This window comes from Aethalodelphis obliquidens, unplaced genomic scaffold, assembly GCF_003676395.1.
Source record: "Aethalodelphis obliquidens isolate GAN/ISIS:26980383/991018 unplaced genomic scaffold, ASM367639v1 scaffold39, whole genome shotgun sequence".
NCBI lineage: Eukaryota > Metazoa > Chordata > Mammalia > Artiodactyla > Delphinidae > Aethalodelphis > Aethalodelphis obliquidens.
In genome coordinates this window covers 8813189-8831113 of record NW_020837983.1, presented here as the reverse complement: position 1 = coordinate 8831113, position 17925 = coordinate 8813189, and the positions used below count along the sequence as shown (strand labels likewise).

At 36.8% G+C, this 17925-nt stretch overlaps 1 protein-coding gene across 2 annotated transcripts in view; it reads left to right on the top strand.

The window, feature by feature from the left end:
• Window positions 1-17925, top strand: part of STK3 (serine/threonine kinase 3) — a 321732-nt gene that overhangs the window by 197714 nt on the left and 106093 nt on the right. The window lies entirely within an intron of this gene.

Below are 17925 nucleotides of genomic sequence, written 5' to 3'. Positions count from 1 at the left end.
AAAAAATTATATCTATATATCGCATTTTATAGTGTCTAATGTTTTTATGCTTCATTGACGATTTTTTCCTTGTTTTAAATTATAATATTTTTTCTGGTTAAGGATATAGAGATGAATACATCTTGGTATTCAGTTAGTCATTAAATCTGAAAACACAGATATTTTATTTTTATACTGATTGGAAATGTCTTTGATAACATCATCTATATTTTCCCATAGAAGTTTTTTTTTTTTAATCTTAACAGTTTTTGTATACAAATCCTATTATTTTGCTAATTCAAATTTACTTTCAATTTCAGAGACTGGTTATCTAATTGGTATTTCTTTTGAAATTCTTTTACCCTTTTCACCAAGTATTTTTTAAAATATTTATTTATTTATTTGGCTGCGCTGGGTCTTAGTTGCGGCACACAGGATCTTTGTTGCCGTGTGCAGGATCTTCGTTGCGGCATGCAGGATCTTTAGTTGCGGCATGCGAACTCTTAGTTGTGGCATGTGGGATCTAGTTCCCTGACCAGGGATTGAACCCGGGGCCCCTGCATTGAGAGCGTGGCCACTGGACCACCAGGGAAGTCCCTCACCAGTTATTAAACCTTGTGTCATATGGTAGCCCAGGACAAGGAGAAGTGCGCTTCTTTTCAGAGCTGATTTATAATCATTTTCTGTAGCTATTTGGCTAAATCAGTTACTCATTTGGCAGTGACTGTGGATTGCCTGGTGAGACAGATGCTTTAAGCTTATATTCTAGATATAATTTTTTTGCCAGTGAATTCACCATTCAGAATTTTAAACAGCATCCTCATAAAGGTGGTTTTTCCATAAGTAATATGGGATGATGTAAAGATCTTGGTTCTTGTTCTCAAACGGTCTTATAGTTCCCACCCTGTGTGATAATAGTTTTCGGTCTCTCTCTACAAATGATCAAATTTGTAAATGTCAGTTATTTTTTTGTAGTTTCAAAAGCACTTTCAGAAGCACTTTTATCATATTATTTGATCTTTAAAGAAGTAAGATTGAAGATGTGTATATTATTATCTCATTTTGCAGTTGACTGAAATTAAATTAGGAGTGAAGTCATTTACCAAAATTCACAGAACTGGTGAGGAGGGCTTCCCTGGTGGCACAGTGGTTAAGAATCCACCTGCCAATGCAGGGAACACGGGTTTAAGCCCTGGTCTGGGAAGATCCCACATGCCACAGAGCAGCTAAGCCTGTGCGCCACAACTACTGAGCCTGTGCTCTAGAGCCCGTGTGCCACAACTGCTGAGCCCACGTGCCACAACTACTGAAGCCCGTGTGCCTAGAGCCCATGCTCCGCAACTAGAGAAAGCCAGTGCACAGCAACAAAGACCCAATGCAGCCAAAATTAATTAATTAATATTAAAAAACAAAACACAAAAAAACTGGTGAGGAAACAAGAATAAAACTAGGTATTTTACTTTTAAGCTTCCATCCTCCTTCATTAAGACTTTATGCTCACTTTTCAATCAAATATTTATTAGTATTTATAAAAATAAACATCACTGGATTATCAGAATTACATACTTTAATAAGATTATGTTCTCAAGAAGTCTAGTCTTTGCCCCTCTGGGGTGGTACCCAGTGGTTTTCTTTCACCTTATGTAAGCTTCTCATGAGTGCTGGACTAATTAACTGCCTTTAATTAGCTGTCATTGGAGTAGTGACTATTTTTGCTTTGCTCTTATTTTCCTATACTTAATTATAGGTTGGTTTCCATTTTTTATGGATAAGGAACTATTGCTTACCCCAGAACTTACCAGTTTTTACTAAGTTTTTTTGTTTTTTTTTTTTGCGGTACGCGGGCCTCTCAGTGTTGTGGCCTCTCCCGTTGCGGGGCACAGGCTCCGGACGCGCAGGCTCAGCGGCCATGGCTCATGGGCCCAGCTGCTCCGCGGCATGTGGGATCTTCCCGGACCGGGGCACGAACCCGTGTCCCCTGCATCGGCAGGCGGACTCTCAACCACTGCGCCACCAGGGAAGCCCTTTACTAAGTTTTAAAGACCTTGCTATAGTCATCTCAGTTACTTTCTGCCACTTTGGTGATCTCTTTCTTCACTATTTTCCTCTCCTTCACTGAGCTCCAGTCACACTGATCTTCTTTCACATTTTTTATTATTTTAACATGCCAATGACCTTTCCTTATGCAGGGCCTTTGCATGTGCCATTCCCACTGCTTGAAACATTCTTCTTCCTTAGAACTCTTTGAATGAGTAGGTTCTCGTCTTTCAGGCCTCAGCTTTAACTATTATATACTGCTAAAAATTAGCAGTTTAAAACAACATACATTTATTATTTCATGGTATCTGTAGATCAGTATTTCAGGAGTGGCTTAGTTGGATGATTTTGGCTCAGAGTCTCTTCTGAGGTTGAGGTTTAAGTGTTGGTCAGAGCTGCAGTCATCTGAAGGCTTGACAAGGACTGCAGTTCCCAGGTAGCTCACTCATATGGCTGTTGGCAGGCTGTCTCAGCTCCTGGCCATCTGGGACACTCCATAGGACTATTTGAGAGTCTTCACAGTCTGGCAACTGGCTTTTCTTGGAGTGAGTGAGCCAAGAGCGAGAACAAAGAGGACATCTCAGTGCCTTTTATGACATCAGGAGTTGCACACTGTAAATTCTGCCACATTCTATTTGTTAAAAGAAGCTACTGGTCATAGAAAATGGTGGAGTAGGGAAATCTAAGAATCAGTGGCTCCACAGAAGCAGCCATTAAGTTGGCAGAAACTGACAAGTCAAGCTTTTCAGAACACTGGAATCTAATAAAAAACTTACAGCAACCAGGGGAGTGCTTAATGAAGAAGCTTAAGAATGTTAAGTTTTGGTAAGAAAGTGTTGTGGCATTTTTGCTTTACATGCCTGCCATCCCCAATTTTTTAGCTCAGTGGCTGCCATGGGAACAGAGGTGGAGGTTGGGGGCAGGGGAGAGGAGTAAGAACCTTACTTTCAAAAAATTGTGCTTTTGCATTTTGAGCTGTCTGGCAGTTCCCTGTGGGGCTGGCACAGAGGCTTGCCTTTGTTTTGATCCCCTTAAGGTGGAGCAACTTCCTAGATGGTGTCTGTCCAAAACATCTAAATCTTCTAGAGTTAGTAAACAAGTTTAGCAAAGTTGCAGGGTACAAGATCAGCATACAAAAATCCATTATGTTTTTATGCACCAGCAATGAACGACGCAAAAAGGAATTTAAGAAAACAGTTCCATTTACAATAGCATCCAAGAGAATGGAATACCTAAGAATAAATTTAGCCAAGGAGGTGAAAGAATTGTACAGTGAAAAATACAACGCATTGCTGAAAGAATACCTAAATCAGTGGAAAAACATCCCATGTTCATTGATTAGAAGACTTAATATTGTTTAAATGGCAGTACTCCCCAAAGTGACTCACATATTCATCCAATCCCTATGGTCTTTTTTTGCAAAAAGGAAAAGCCAATCTTCAAATTTGTATGGAGGAAGGGGCCCCAAGTAGCTAAAACAATATTGGAAAAGAACAAAGTTGGAGGATTCACTTTCCAGTTTCGGAATGTAATACAAAGCTACAGTAATTAAATCAATGTGGTTCTGGCATGAGGATTGACATATAAATCAATGGAATAGAATTGAGAGTCCAGAAATACACCCATACATCTATGACCAATTAATTTTCAATGAAAGTGTGGAGACCATTCAATGGAAAAAGAGAGGTCTTTTTAATGGATGGCACTGAGACAGCTGGATAGCCACATGTTAAAAGTGTGAGGTTGGACCCTTACCTCTTATCATATACAATGACCTTTTAATATAAGGTCTAATTGGATGAATCAGTGACCAAAATATAAGAGCTAAAAGTTTATCACTTTTCATGCTGTTACTAACACTCTCTTGAGTGCTTCTAGCTTCTGCCCACTGCCCCGTTCCAAAGCCATCCCATTGTTTTAGGTATGTGTTACATAGTCTAGCGCACATTCAAGGTGTGGGGAATTAGGTTCTACCTTTTGAAGGGAAGACTGTCAAAATATTGTGGACAGATTTAAAAATCGCATCAGGTTGTTATGATTTCTTAGTTTTCAAATAAGCATTTATACTCTCTGGAACCAAGCTAGTGTTTCTGGATGAAACTATTGTTGTTTTTTGTTGTTTTAATTGAAATTGTAAGAAAAAATTAAGTCTTGACAGAGTCACACACTTTGAGCAGTGTTCACACTCTTTGCTTTAGATTATGTTCTCAGGCAGTAGTTTCTATCTTGAGGTCATTTTGTCATTTGTGCTCTGAATATAAATAAATATGCATATGCACAGACACATGCAATTTATAAGAACAATGAGATATGCAGAGTGGATCTGAAGCCCTCCTACAGTAAGAGTATGTTTCTACATTGCCATTCGTTTTTATCAAATTTTTAAATCAGTAGTCATGTTCTCTCAAACTTTTATTCACACTGAAGGCTGAAAATCTTACATAGAGTTTGTCTTCATACTGTTCATTCCTTTGGTATTCTCTTGCAAATTGACTTAAAATTGAATTACATATACAGTTTTAAAGTAAAACAGTCAAATTCTCATAGCTACATGTCTCTTAATGTTCATGGCCAAATTGTCATTAAAGTGATACTCTATTTTTCATAAGAGTCAAACATTTTCATAAAATTTGCATTTATTTCTGACCAAGTCAGTACAAAGTTGGACATAGTTTGTCTATATAAACTGTAGGCATACAGGACTTTTTCTTGTTCTCATTCAGATTATACTAATATATCTGTAGCATTCAAGGTGTGAGCATGCATTCTGGTAATTTATTAATTATACAATAAACAATACATCCCTATGTAGTTCTTCTTTAATTTATTTTTTATTTTTTTTTGGCTGCGTTGGGTCTTTGTTGCTGTGCACGGGCTTTCTCTAGTTGCAGAGCACAAGCTCTAGGCACACGGGCTTCAGTAGTTGTGGCACGTGGGCTCAGAAGTTGTGGCACACAGGCTCTAGAGCACAGGCTCGGTAGTTGTGGTGCACGGGCTTAGTTGCTCCACGGTATGTGGGATCTTCCTGGACCAGGGATCGAACCCGTGTCCCCTGCATTGGATTCTGAACCACTGTGCCACCAGGGAAATCCCCCCTATGTAGCTCTTAAACTCTAATTCATCAATGATTTTTAAAAGATTAGTTTTAAGTTATCTGGTATGGCTTATTAAAATATTATATAGGCACTTATGTTTAAATATTTACACAGTACAAGTTACTGCTTGCTGATTTTAAATAAAATAACAAGGCAAACACTCCATACGTGGTACACTGAATGATTATTTAAAAGTGTAATGGATGATGTTAATAAATTGAATTTATAAGGCATAGAATGCACTATTGACAAGTGGTCATTTTTAAAGTAGATTAGAAGATTGATAAGGAGTTTGCAAGAATTGCTTTGTACTGGAGCTCAGGTGTTTCCCATGTCAATCACAATGTTACTTTAAGTAAAATACAAGGAGCTGAAAGACGTGGGAGAATGTTAAAGTAAGTGAAATGTTGAGCAAAAAGTGGGATACTTCTTGATGTTAGGCTTGCTTGAGAGCTTTTCACTTTTTTTTTGAGAGCGTTTCACTTTTATGCATGTAATAGGCCTTTTATTTTCACTTTCAAAGGTGTCATTTTATTTCATATTAATTTAGTAATGATTCAAAGAAAAAGATTTTGTCTACTAACTGGCTTTAGACCATGTTTTAGAGCTTCTGTCTTTGGAAAAGAAATGAGGACTTTCTGGTGGTTTCTTTTCTGAACTTTTCTGGTCTGAACTCTAAACTTGTCAGGCTGCTGTCCTTAATGTCTGAGGGATGGCGTATCCCCTCCAGTTGTGATTCACTGAAACAGTAATTCTTAGCATGGGTGTCAGGAGAAATGCCAGGGTGCTTGGGAAAATCCACATCCCTACAGGTGGTGAGATAGCCTCCGGGTGAGTAGTCTCAGAATCTTCCATCTTCCCCCTACCCCTGTTTAATAAAGGAACTTCAAATCAATCTCTCTCTTGAGAATCTTTTAAACTGATAAATAATAGAACAGCATCAGAATCTGCTCAAGTCAGTCCAGAAGCTTCTAACGTATCTAATTTGTTAAATTTGGGGGGTGGGGAGGGTAGAATTTATCTAAGAGCAGGACAGACTACTTGGACTAAAATCCTGATTCTGTTCCCAAATAACTGTCATTGGCCAAGTTACTTAACCTCTCTGCTTCAATTTCACTATCTGTAAAAAGGGGCTAGTGATAGATCATACTTCATAGAGTTGTTATGGGGATGTAATAAAAAATATGTATATCTTCACACTTAGAACAGTTTAACACACATAATATGCTCGATAAAGTTTAGCTTCAGTTTTATTAGTGCTACTACTTATATCACCACTGCTGCTATTATTTTAACATTTTGTCTGGGTGTTTTGTTTTTGTTATTATTTTGTTTGTTTAGTTTTTGGTTTCTTTGATGATAATTGTTCCTGCTGCTGGTTTTGCTACTCTAAGGGCCACCAAAATAACATCACTTACCAGACTTGAACCAGTATTTTGAAAATGTCTTTTTAACTGTTTTAAAACAAATTTTAAATGGTCAAATGTGCTTGGAAGAACTGGTAGAGATTTTTATAAACTACTTTAAGCTTAAAACCAGTAAAGATAATTTTAAAATTTATTCTCAGTCCTTCTTAAAAAGTAAATTAGATTTAGTAAGGAACATTTATATTTGAGATAACGTTATTGATCACAAACTGAAATTCTTTAAAAGAACTACTTGTTATTTCTCATTCTCCCCATATAATTAAAACACAATTCTAAAAAAATCCCTCTCAGTGTTTAGATAGCTGTGAGTATGTAAACATCATAATATATTATGATTACATATTTTTTATGTTTGTGATTTCTGGAACGAGTAGTTGTCACGGTTTTTGTTACTGTTGTTTGTTGCTGTTAATTTTTCTGTGTACCTATCACGAATTTGTTCTGAAACGCCACATTCCCGGACTCTCTGCAGAGGCTGTAAAGGCCTCTGTGTATGGTCAAACACAAATAATTGTTTAGTGTCATACTTTATTCTTGACTTATTCTTTCTCTCCCTCTATCTTCCTGTAATCTGAATGCTGACTTTCTGGAGTCTTGAACAGCTCTTCTCCTAAGACATCACCCCCCAGCCCCTTCAGCATCATCCTGCAAATTTCCTTTTCTCTCTTCTCTAATGGATCCTATGGTTTCTGGATCTTGTCTTTCTTGTTTTCCTTCCTTACTTTGATGCACTTTATCTCCCAGGAGCTTCCAGCCATTAGCAGGTTTTTTCACAACTTGTATATCTGACCATGTCTTTATTCTATCTTTACTGTTGATTGATTGAGTATAAAATTCTGGATTGAAAATAATGTTCCCTTAAAAATTTGAAGGCCTTGCTCTATTTCTTAACTTAGTAGTAAGGATGATGAGAAGCCAGATGACATTCAGATACCTAATCCTTTGAATGTTTTATAGAAGTTTTATAGATCTTCACTTTCTGTTATTTAAAACTTTCATGGAATGTGCCTTGGTGTAGATCTTTTTTTTTTTTTTTGCGGCACACAGGACTCTCACTGTTGTGGCCCCTCCCGCTGCGGAGCACAGGCTTCGGATGCGCAGGCCCAGTGGCCATGGCTCACGGGCCCAGCCGCTCCACGGCATGTGGGATCCTCCCAGACTGGGGCACAAACCCGTGTCCCCTGCATCGTCAGGTGGACTCTCAACCACTGAGCCACCAGGGAAGCCCGGTGTAGATCTTTTTCCATTCATTGTGTGGAGTGCCTTTTGGCTCTTTCAATTTGGAAATGTCCCTTAATTCTGTGTTATTTTAGTTTTAAAATTTTTTATTGGAGTATAGTTGATTTACAAGGTTGTATTAGTTTCAGCTGTACAGCAAAATGAATCAGTTATACGTATACATATATCCACTCCTTTTTAGATTCTTTTCCCATAGGTCATTACAGAGTGTTGAGTAGAATTACCTGTGCTATACAGTAGGTCCTTATTAGTTATGTTTTGTATATAACAGTGTGTATATGTCAATCCCAATCTCCTAATTTATCCCTCCCTCCCCTTTCCCCCCTGGTAACCATAAGTTTGTTTTCTACATCTGTGACTCCATTTCTGTTGTGTAAATAAGTTCATTTGTACCATTTTTTTTAAGATTCCACATATAAGCAATATCATATGATATTTGTCTTTATCTGACTTCACTCAGTATGAGAATCTCTAGGTCCATCCATGTTGCTGCAAATGGCATAATTTCCTTCTTTTTTATGGCTAAGTAATATTCCAGTGTATATATGTACCACATCTTCTTTAGTCACTCCTTTGTGGATATTAAGGTTGCTTCCATGTCTTGGACATTAAGGTTGCTTCCATTGTCTTGACTATTGTAAATAATGCTGCAGTGAACATAGGGGTGCATGTATCTTTTCAAATTATGGTTTTCTCCAGATATATGCCCAGGAGTGGGATTGCTGGATCATATGGTAGTTCTGTATTTAGTTTTTTAATGAACTTCCATACTGTTCTCCATAGTGGCTGTACCAATTTACATTTCCACCAACAGAGTAGGAGGGTTTCGTTTTCTTCACACCCTCTCCAGCATTTATTGTTCGTAGATTTTTTTTTTTTTTTTTTTTTTGGTGGTATGCTGGCCTCTCACTGTTGTGGCCTCTCCTGTTGCAGAGCACGATGAAGTGCCTTTGTTAGATGCTGATGAAGTGCTTTCACTACATGGAGGGTTTTGTTTTTGCTTTTTAAATCAGTGTTTCTAATTACAAATGTGATATCTACATGTGATTTTAAAATCTACAGAGAGCGCATAATAAAAAGAATCTTTGGCACCCTAGATCTTCATTTCCACAGCCTCCCTCCTGGGAAGCAACCATGATCATTAACTTCTTATGTATCTTTGTGGAAATCGTTTATGTATAAACGTCTCCTTTCTTCACCCTTTTTTGCACACACAGGAGCATACCATACAGACCTTGCTTTGTATCTTGAGATTGTTCCATATTTGGCACATTTAGATCTATCTCATTCTTTTCCACAGCTCCGTGTTTTACAATTATGTGGTTGAACCATGGTTTATTTAACCCGTCCACTAATGATAGATATTAAATATGTTGCCAGTCAATACATAGTGCTGATTTGAATATTCTTGTCTTTGAAAACATGCAAGTATTACTTACGGGAGATGCTCCTCAAGGTGGAATTTCTGTGCCCCAGAAAGAAATTTAAACAGGGGAGTGGCGTGAACGAGCTGGCCTTTTATTTTTATTTATTTATTTATTTTTGTGGTACACGGGCCTCTCACTGTTGTGGCCTCTCCCGTTGCAGAGCACAGGCTCTGGACACGCAGGCTCAGCGGCCATGGCTCACGGGCCCAGCCGCTCCATGGCACGTGGGATCTTCCCGGACTGGGGCATGAACCCATGTCCCCTGCATCGGCAGGCGGACTCTCAACCACTGCGCCACCAAGGAAGCCCTGTTCATAGATTTTAATGTGTGAGGTGATACCTCATTGTCATTTTGATTTACATTTCTCTAATAATTAGTGATGTTGAGCAACTTTTCATGTGCTTTTTAGCCATCTGTATGTCTTCTTTGGAGAAATGTCTATTTAGATCTTCTGCCTATTTTTTGATTTTTTTTTTTTAATATATTGAGCTGCATGAGCTGTGTGTATATTTTGGAGATTAATCCCTTGTCAGTCACTTCATTTGCAAATATTTTCTCCCATTCTGTGGGTTGTCTTTTTGTTTTGTTTATGGTTTCCTTTGCTGTGCAAAAGTTTTAAGTTTCATTAGGTCCCATTTGTTTATTTTTGTTTTTATTTTCATTACTCTAGGAGGTGGATCAAAAAAGATATTGCTGCGATTTATGTCAGAGAGTATTCTGCCTATGTTTTCCTCTAAGAGTTTTATAGTATCCGTTCTTACATTTAGGTCTTTAATCCATTCTGAGTTTATTTTTGTGTATGGTGTTAGGAAGTGTTCTAACTTCATTTTTTTTACATGTAGCTGTCCAGTTTTCCCAGCACACTTATTGAAGAGGCTGTCTTTTCTCCATTGTATATTCTTACCTCCTTTGTCAAAGATTAGGTGACCATAGGTGCGTGGGTTTATCTCTGGACTTTCTGTACTGTTCCACTGATACATATTTCTGTTTTTGTGCCAGTACCAAACTGTTTTGATTACCGTAGCTTTGTAGAATAGTCTGAAGTCAGGGAGCCTGATTCCTCCAGCTCTGTTTTTCTTTCTCAAGATTGCTTTGGCTATTTGGGGTCTTTTGTGTCTCCATACAAATTGTAAAATATTTTGTTCTGATTCTGTGAAAAATGCCATTGGTAATTTGATAGGTATTGCATTGAATCTGTAGATTGCTTTAGGTAGTATAAGATTCTTCCAATCTAAGAACATGGTATATCTCTCCATCCTTTTGTGTCATCTGATTTCTTTCATCAGTATCTTATAATTTTCTGAGTACAGGTTTTTTGCCTCCTTAGGTAGGTTTATTCCTGGGTATTTTATTCTTTTTGTTGCAGTGGTAAGTGGGAGTGTTTCCTTAATTTCTCTTTCAGATTTTCATCATTAGTGTATAGGAACACAAGAGATTTCTGTGCATTAATTTTGTATCCTGCTACTTTACCAAATTCATTGATGAGCTCTAGTAGTTTTCTGGTAGCATCTTTAGGATTCTCTATGTATAGTATCATGTCATCTGCAAACAGTGACAGTTTTACTACTTCTTTTCTAATTTGGATTCCTTTTATTTCTTTTTCTTGTCTGATTCATGTGGCTAGAACTTCCAAAACTGTTTTGAATAAAAGTAGCAACAGTGGATAACCTTGCCTTGTTCCTGATCTTAGAGCGAATGCATTCAGTTTTTCACCATTAAGAATGATGTTAGTTGTGGGTTTGTCATATATGGCCCTTATTATGTTGAGGTAGTTTCCCTCTGTGCCCATTTTCTGCAGAGTTTTTAATCCTAAGTGGGAGTTGAATTTTATCAAAAGCTTTTTCTGCATTTATTGAGATGATCATATGGTTTTTATTCTTCAGTTTGTTAATGTGGTGTATCACGTTGATTGCTTTGCGTATATTGAAGAATCCTTGCATCCATGGGATAAATCCCACTTGATCATGGTGTATGATCCTTTTAATGTGTTGTTGGGTTAGCTTTGCTAGTATTTTGTTGAGGATTTTTGCATCTGTGTTCATCAGTGATATTTAGTTTTTAGTTTTCTTTTTTTGTGTGTGGTATCTTTGTCTGGTTTTGGTATCAGGGTGATGGTGGCCTCAGAACAAGCTTGGGAGTGTTCCTTCCTCTGCAGTATTTTGGAAGAGTTTGAGAAGCATAGGTGTTAGCTCTTCTCTAAATGTTTGATAGAATTCGCCTGTGAAGCTATCTGGTCATGGACTTTTGTTAGTTGGGAGTTTTTAAATCACAGTTTCAATTTCATTACTTGTGATTGGTTTGTTCTTATTTTCTATTTCTTCCTGGTTCAGTCTTGGAGGGTTGAACCTTTCTAAGAATTAGTCCATTTTTTCTAGGTTGTTTGTGGCCTATTGTTGCTTGTAGTAGTTTCCTGTAAGCCTTTGTATTTCTTTGGTGTCAGTTTTAACTTTTCCTTTTTCATTTCTAATTTTATTGATTTGAGCCCTCTCCCTTTTTTTTCCTGATGAGTCTGGCTAAAGGTTTATCAATTTTGTTTATCTTTTCAGAGAACCAGCTTTTAGTTTTGACCTTTTCTGTTGTTTTCTTCATCACTATTTCATGTATTTTTGCTCTTATCTTTATGATTTCTTTCTTTCTACTGACTTTGGGTTTTGTTTGTTCTTCTTTCTCTGGTTGCTTTAGGTGTAAGGTTAGGTTGTTTATTTAAGAGTTTTCTTGTTTCCTGAGGTAAGATCAATTCTGTGTAATTTTATATTTGCTATTTCTTAATAACTTCTTCTCTTTTCTCTCTCTCCCTCACTTTCTGTCTCCCCCTTTCTCTCTCACCTGCCCCCCATCTTTCTCTCTTACTCTCCTTTTATTTCCTTGTTAAACCTCTTAGATTTATCTTTCAGTGATCTTATCTTCTCTGTTTTTTTATTTTTCTCTTCCTTTTTTTTGTTCTTTCTTGGAGGTCTCTCTAAGTTTATCTTCTAACCCTGGTATTTTTTTCCATAGCTAATATTTAATTTCCCAAATATCCTTCTCTTCCTCATTGTTGTTATATTATCATTATTACTTTGAGTTTTCTTTTTCTCTCTTCCTTGTCTCTGTTTCCTTCGTGTTTATTTTGATCTCTAACTTTTCACTTTATGGGTTTTCTTGAAGAATCTAATGATTGTATTTGAGAGAAACACTAAAATTGCCTATTGGAAACTCTCTGTGTAAGGGTAGAATTAGTTGACTTGTGAACCTTACTGTAAAAGACGTTATGACCCACTGCTCTGGGGCCTGAATTTGCTTGCCTCTTGTGAGTTCTCTCCTTACAAGCTTAAGTTTTGGGTTTCTTTGGTGTGCTGAGATAGCTACTACTTACATATATTTATGTGATTTCTAGCTTCCAGTTTTTTCTTCTAGCTTCCAAATTTTTTGACATCTCCTGTTTGCTGTTGTCTCCTCCTCCATGCTCTTTGTCTTTATGAGTTTATTTTTTTTCTGTACCTTTATTGTAATTTTGTACAATAAACATTGTATTTTTTGAGGGTTTTTGCTGGAATCAGCATAAACCCATGTGTTCAATCCTCCATTTTAATGGAAACTTTTGCCGTTTGTCTTTTCTTGGGTGTTCTGAAATTGTCATTTTAAATATTGAGCTGTTAATGTGATGATAGTCAGATAAATCTGTAAAACCTCATATGTTAGAATGATTAAAACTCCGTGAGCACGCATAAAGTGTTACAATTAAAAGGAAGATTTTCATCTGTTCAATTATAGTTTATTCTGGACATTTTGTAAATGAAAATGATCCAAGAAGGGAAGGGAAAACTTCTAAAAGATAACATTACAAGAAATCTAGGAATTTAAGGCAAGTCATACCAAATTAGTAGTTGACGAGAATAAAAGTAAATGTACACCTGAAACTAGCACAATATATTGTAAGTCAGCTATACTTCAATTTAAAAAAAAGGAAATGGACATTACTGTTTTTCTCAACCACTGTTTTATAAAATACTTTTATAACAAAGGTACAATCTTGAGCCTTCCAGCCATATGAGAACAATTGTAGACTATTGAGCCATTATTTGATTGATTCTGTGCTTGCCTTACACCTACCTCTGTGTAGTTAAGGTTGTTGCTTTGTAACCTCCCTTTATATTCATTTGTAACTCATCTTGGTTACCTTTGGCCCATGAAACTTGGCTGATCCTTCTTTTGGAATTTGCTCCAATTTGGTGGATTCACTTGGACAATACCTGCTATTTATGGTACTGGGGACTGGCCACCTTTTTTAGGATATGGCAGAAGATTTTGAAGGGCTATTTTGATATAGTAGTCGTTTTTATTTGAGACTTTTTCCCCATTCCTTTTTTCCTTTTTTTGATTGTTTCAAAGATAAATGGTCTTTTCAGCATCATGGGAGGTCTGCATTGCCAAGTTTTACTTCTACATTTATTTTTAGTTTAAGAATACAGAGAGCTTGTATTCTTTGATGGCCTTTTTGTTAGCTGTCTTTAGTCTCCATCCTTGATTGGTCCTTTTCCGATGACTGGCCTAATATGACACAGAGCCAGTTTGGCACTGGACCATTGAAAATTTAATAGTGCTAGATTTTGAAATAATATAGATCAAATTCTTTCCCTGATTTTGAAATTCTAGAGCTGTAAATTCACCATATTGAGTTGCTGCATTGTCGAAGATACTTATATTTGATATTCAGTATGAATACTTGAACCCATTGTAGATCCTGCTTTTTTTCATTTTGAGTGAGTGCAGTTTTCAGAGAATTTATGGGTAATACCAATATCAACTTATAATTTTTCCAAACTTAATTTACTTCTACATAATTCAACTTACTACAGTTGGAGAAAAACTTGAGACCTAAAATTATGTTGACATTTCCATCAACTCTCAGTGTGACTTTTGAAAAGGAAACACTATATGATAACTATTTCAGGGTACGTTGTTTTAAAATTTTTGGTGCTATACACCTGTGCCCGGGTAAGTAACTATTATAAACAAACTTCTTTAAATATTTTTTATTCAAGAAAGGTATGGGACATGATTGGAACTAGTGCCTTATGAATTTGATTTTATACCTATTATAGAAAAAGCTTGTCTGATGAGAATACATCTTGACAAATTGACATGTTTTGATCGGTGCTGAGGTAATTGTACAGATTTTTAAAATTAAACAAATTGTAAACAGAGATTTCTGCAGCAGGTTAATCCCAATATCAAGGTTTTTGTGCTAGTTTAAGCATTGCTAAACATGGCAAAGATCTTCTTTTTGGGGCACTTCTGAGCATGTGATATAAATTTGGTGCTGAGTTGGGTCAACTGTATTACATACAGTTACATTACATAGTAAGAAAGAATTTGTTTTCCGGATGTCAGTGGAAGATATTCCCAAATCCTTAGTGTGAGTTGATTAAAAAGCATAAATATATTTGTTCATATTTACTGTAAATACCTAAATTATCTATAGAAAGACTATTTTTTAAAGAGTATCTACTAATGGTATTGCTCTTTCTATTCAAAACAACTTTCTACAAATACGACATTTTGTTTTACCAAGGAGCATTCATAGTAGGATATAAAGCAAATCTATGTGTATTTTTTCTGCCATGTAAGAGTTTAAAAAATCTTATCCAATAAAGCATGCCTTTTTAAAAATAAGATGCGCTTCAGGGCATTCTCTCTCTCTTTTTTTTAAGCATGTATGTACTGAAATTTGCTAAATATTTTTAAAATATCTTTTTCTGAAAAGAGATTCCAACAGATTTTTTGGTTAAGTGATAGAGTACAGAGCACTGTTCTTGTCAATACAAAATATTATATACATGAATCACTAAAAGTCTGATATTTTAGTTATCTCTAATGGAAAAATGATTCCTTGGGATTTGTAATGTTTAATATAATGTGTAGAATATTCAGCAAATGGCTATGTCACTTGATCTCTCTCTTTATACATTTGAACAACCTATCTACTTCTGGAGGGGAAAAGAAAAGCCAATAATGCTTGGTTTTTACTCTGAGAAATTTCTGATTTAATTGATATACGCTGAAGCCCAGGCATCAGAATTTTTTCAGAGCTCCCTAGCTGATTCTAATGTAGATGAGGACCATTGACCTGTAGATTCTCGTGTTGGACTTTGTGACATAAATATTTATTTAGTAAATATAAATTCAAATAAATGAATTTCTTCCATTTTCTTTTTCTGAAGTAACTTTTAATTTTTGAATACGTTTATATTTACAGAAGAATTGTGAAAATAGTACAGAGAGTTTCCATATACCCACATCCAATTTCCCCTATTAAAATTTTATGTTAGTATGGTACATTTGTTACAATTAATGAATCAGTATTAATAAGTGTTTTCAACTAAGGTCTATACTTTATCCAGATTTACTTAGTTTTTACCTAGTGTCCTTTTTCGGTTTCGGGACCCATCTAGGATACCACATTTACATTTAGTCACCACGTCTCCTTAGGCTCCTCTTGATGTCACAGTTTCGCAGATTATCTTTGTTTTTGATGTTCTTGAGAACTTTGAGAAATGCTGGTTAGGTGTTTTGTAGAATGTCCCTCAGCTGGGATTTATTTGATATTTTTTCTTATGATGACACTGAGGTTATTGGGTTTTGGGAGAGAGACTACAGAAGGAAAGGCTAGTCTCATCACATTTATATCAAGAGTATTAAAGGAAAAACTCATTTCCTCTACTTATAACACTTCTGACACCAAATGTGTGGATTTTCCACACCAAGCGATTCTCCAGTTTACCAATTGGGTGTCTTACAGTTTAATTCATTCTGACACTGACCATCTGGAGTTAGCACAGACCCTGCAGGTTAAGGACTCAGTCTCACAAACCTGTCCCCTCCCTCACTTCAGATGCTCGTCACAAGTCTGGGTCTCCCATACTTTGACCAACTGGCTATAAATCAGGGGTTCCACAGTTCCCTCCTCAGTTTCATTAATTCTCTAGAATAGCTCACAGAACTCAGGAAAACACTTTACTATTTCCAATATGGGATACAACTCAGGAACAGACCCACGGAAGAGATGCATAGGATGAGGAAGACGTGTGGAGCTTCCATGCCCTCTCCAGGCATGCCAGTCTCCTAGCACCTTGATCTATACACCAACCTGGGAGCTCTCCAAAACCCTTCTTTTAGGGGTTTTATGGAGGTTCCTTTACAGAGATATGATTGATTAAATCATTGGCCATTGGTGATTAACTCAATCCCTAACTCTTTTCCCCTTCCTGGAGGTCAGGAGGGTAGGCCTAAAAGTTCCAACCCTCTGATCACACGGTTGGTTCCTCTGGCAACCAGCCCTCATCCTCCAGGAGTCACCTTATTATCGTAAAGCCAGACAAGGCTGAAAGGGGCCTATTATGAATAAGAAAACGTGCTCCTCCCACACATATCACTCAGGAAATTGTAAGGGTTTTAGAAGTACTGTGCCAGGAACTGGGGACAGATCAAATCTATACTTCTTCTTATATCACAATATCACAGATACATTTTGTTAACATGACTTATCATTGTCAGTGTTACCCATGATCACCTGGCTGATGTAGTGTTTGTCAGGTTTCTTCACAACAAAATTACTCTTTTCTCCTTTCCATACTGTATTCTTTGGAAGGAAATCATAATACACAGCCCACACTTGAGGAGTGGGAAGTTATGTAGGAATTCTTCTACACAGGAGATTTGTCTATTTTCTCCACTTATTTATTCAGTCATATATATCTCACTGACTCATGGTTATTTAGTTTACACTTTGGGTTATAATCCAATCCTACCTTATGTATTTTCTTGTTCAGATTGTTCCAGCTTTGGCCATTGGAACCTCTTATGGTTGGCACTTTCGTCCCTTTGACATAACCCCATCATTGTGGGTTTGCTTTTACTTTACTTACTTCCTTACTCTCTGACACTGTAAGATACTCTAGATTCAGTTTGTATATTTCCTGCCACAGTTTCTAGAATCCTAGGAGCTAGTTCCTTTATTAGAGAATGGTATTAGAAACCAAGATATGGACTGTAGATATACTTGTTGCTGCTGTGGCATATTGTCATGTTATTGATCCCTCTCAGTAGACAAAGCAAGGAGGTATATGTGTGTGTGTGCTAACTTGTGTATATACACATAATTATATGTATATATATATCTCCATCTTTACCTATATTAAGCTAAACATGAATTCATACTGATGTCTCTGACTCTGATCCATTACCACATGGATCCTTCTATCTGCCTCCGCTTGCTTGTTTATAACTCCCCCCTGCAATGGTGAAAAACCTGGCTCCCTCCATCTACCACCCGTTTGCTAAATATTTCAGTTCCTGTGTGCATGTATAGTGGTTTCAGAATTAACCCATATCCCCATGGGAACAACTTTATCAAGTAGAGCATGGTGCTTATGTACAGTGCTTTTTGTTTTAAGTCTTACAGATTCCACTCACTTCCAAGGTTGTGTGTGTCACATTCTGCATTCCATCCTGGGATCTCCTGACCACCTGAAATATGTTTTTAAATTTGCATACATTAAGTAAGGTTCACTCCTTATAGTATAAACTTCTGTGAGTTTCGACAAATGCATGGTGTCACATATTCACCACTGCAGTATCCTGCAGAATATTTTCACCACCCGAAAAAATCCCTATGCTACACCTATTAAACTCTCCCTCTACCCCCAAGCCCTCTGCAATTGCTCATCTGTTTACCATCT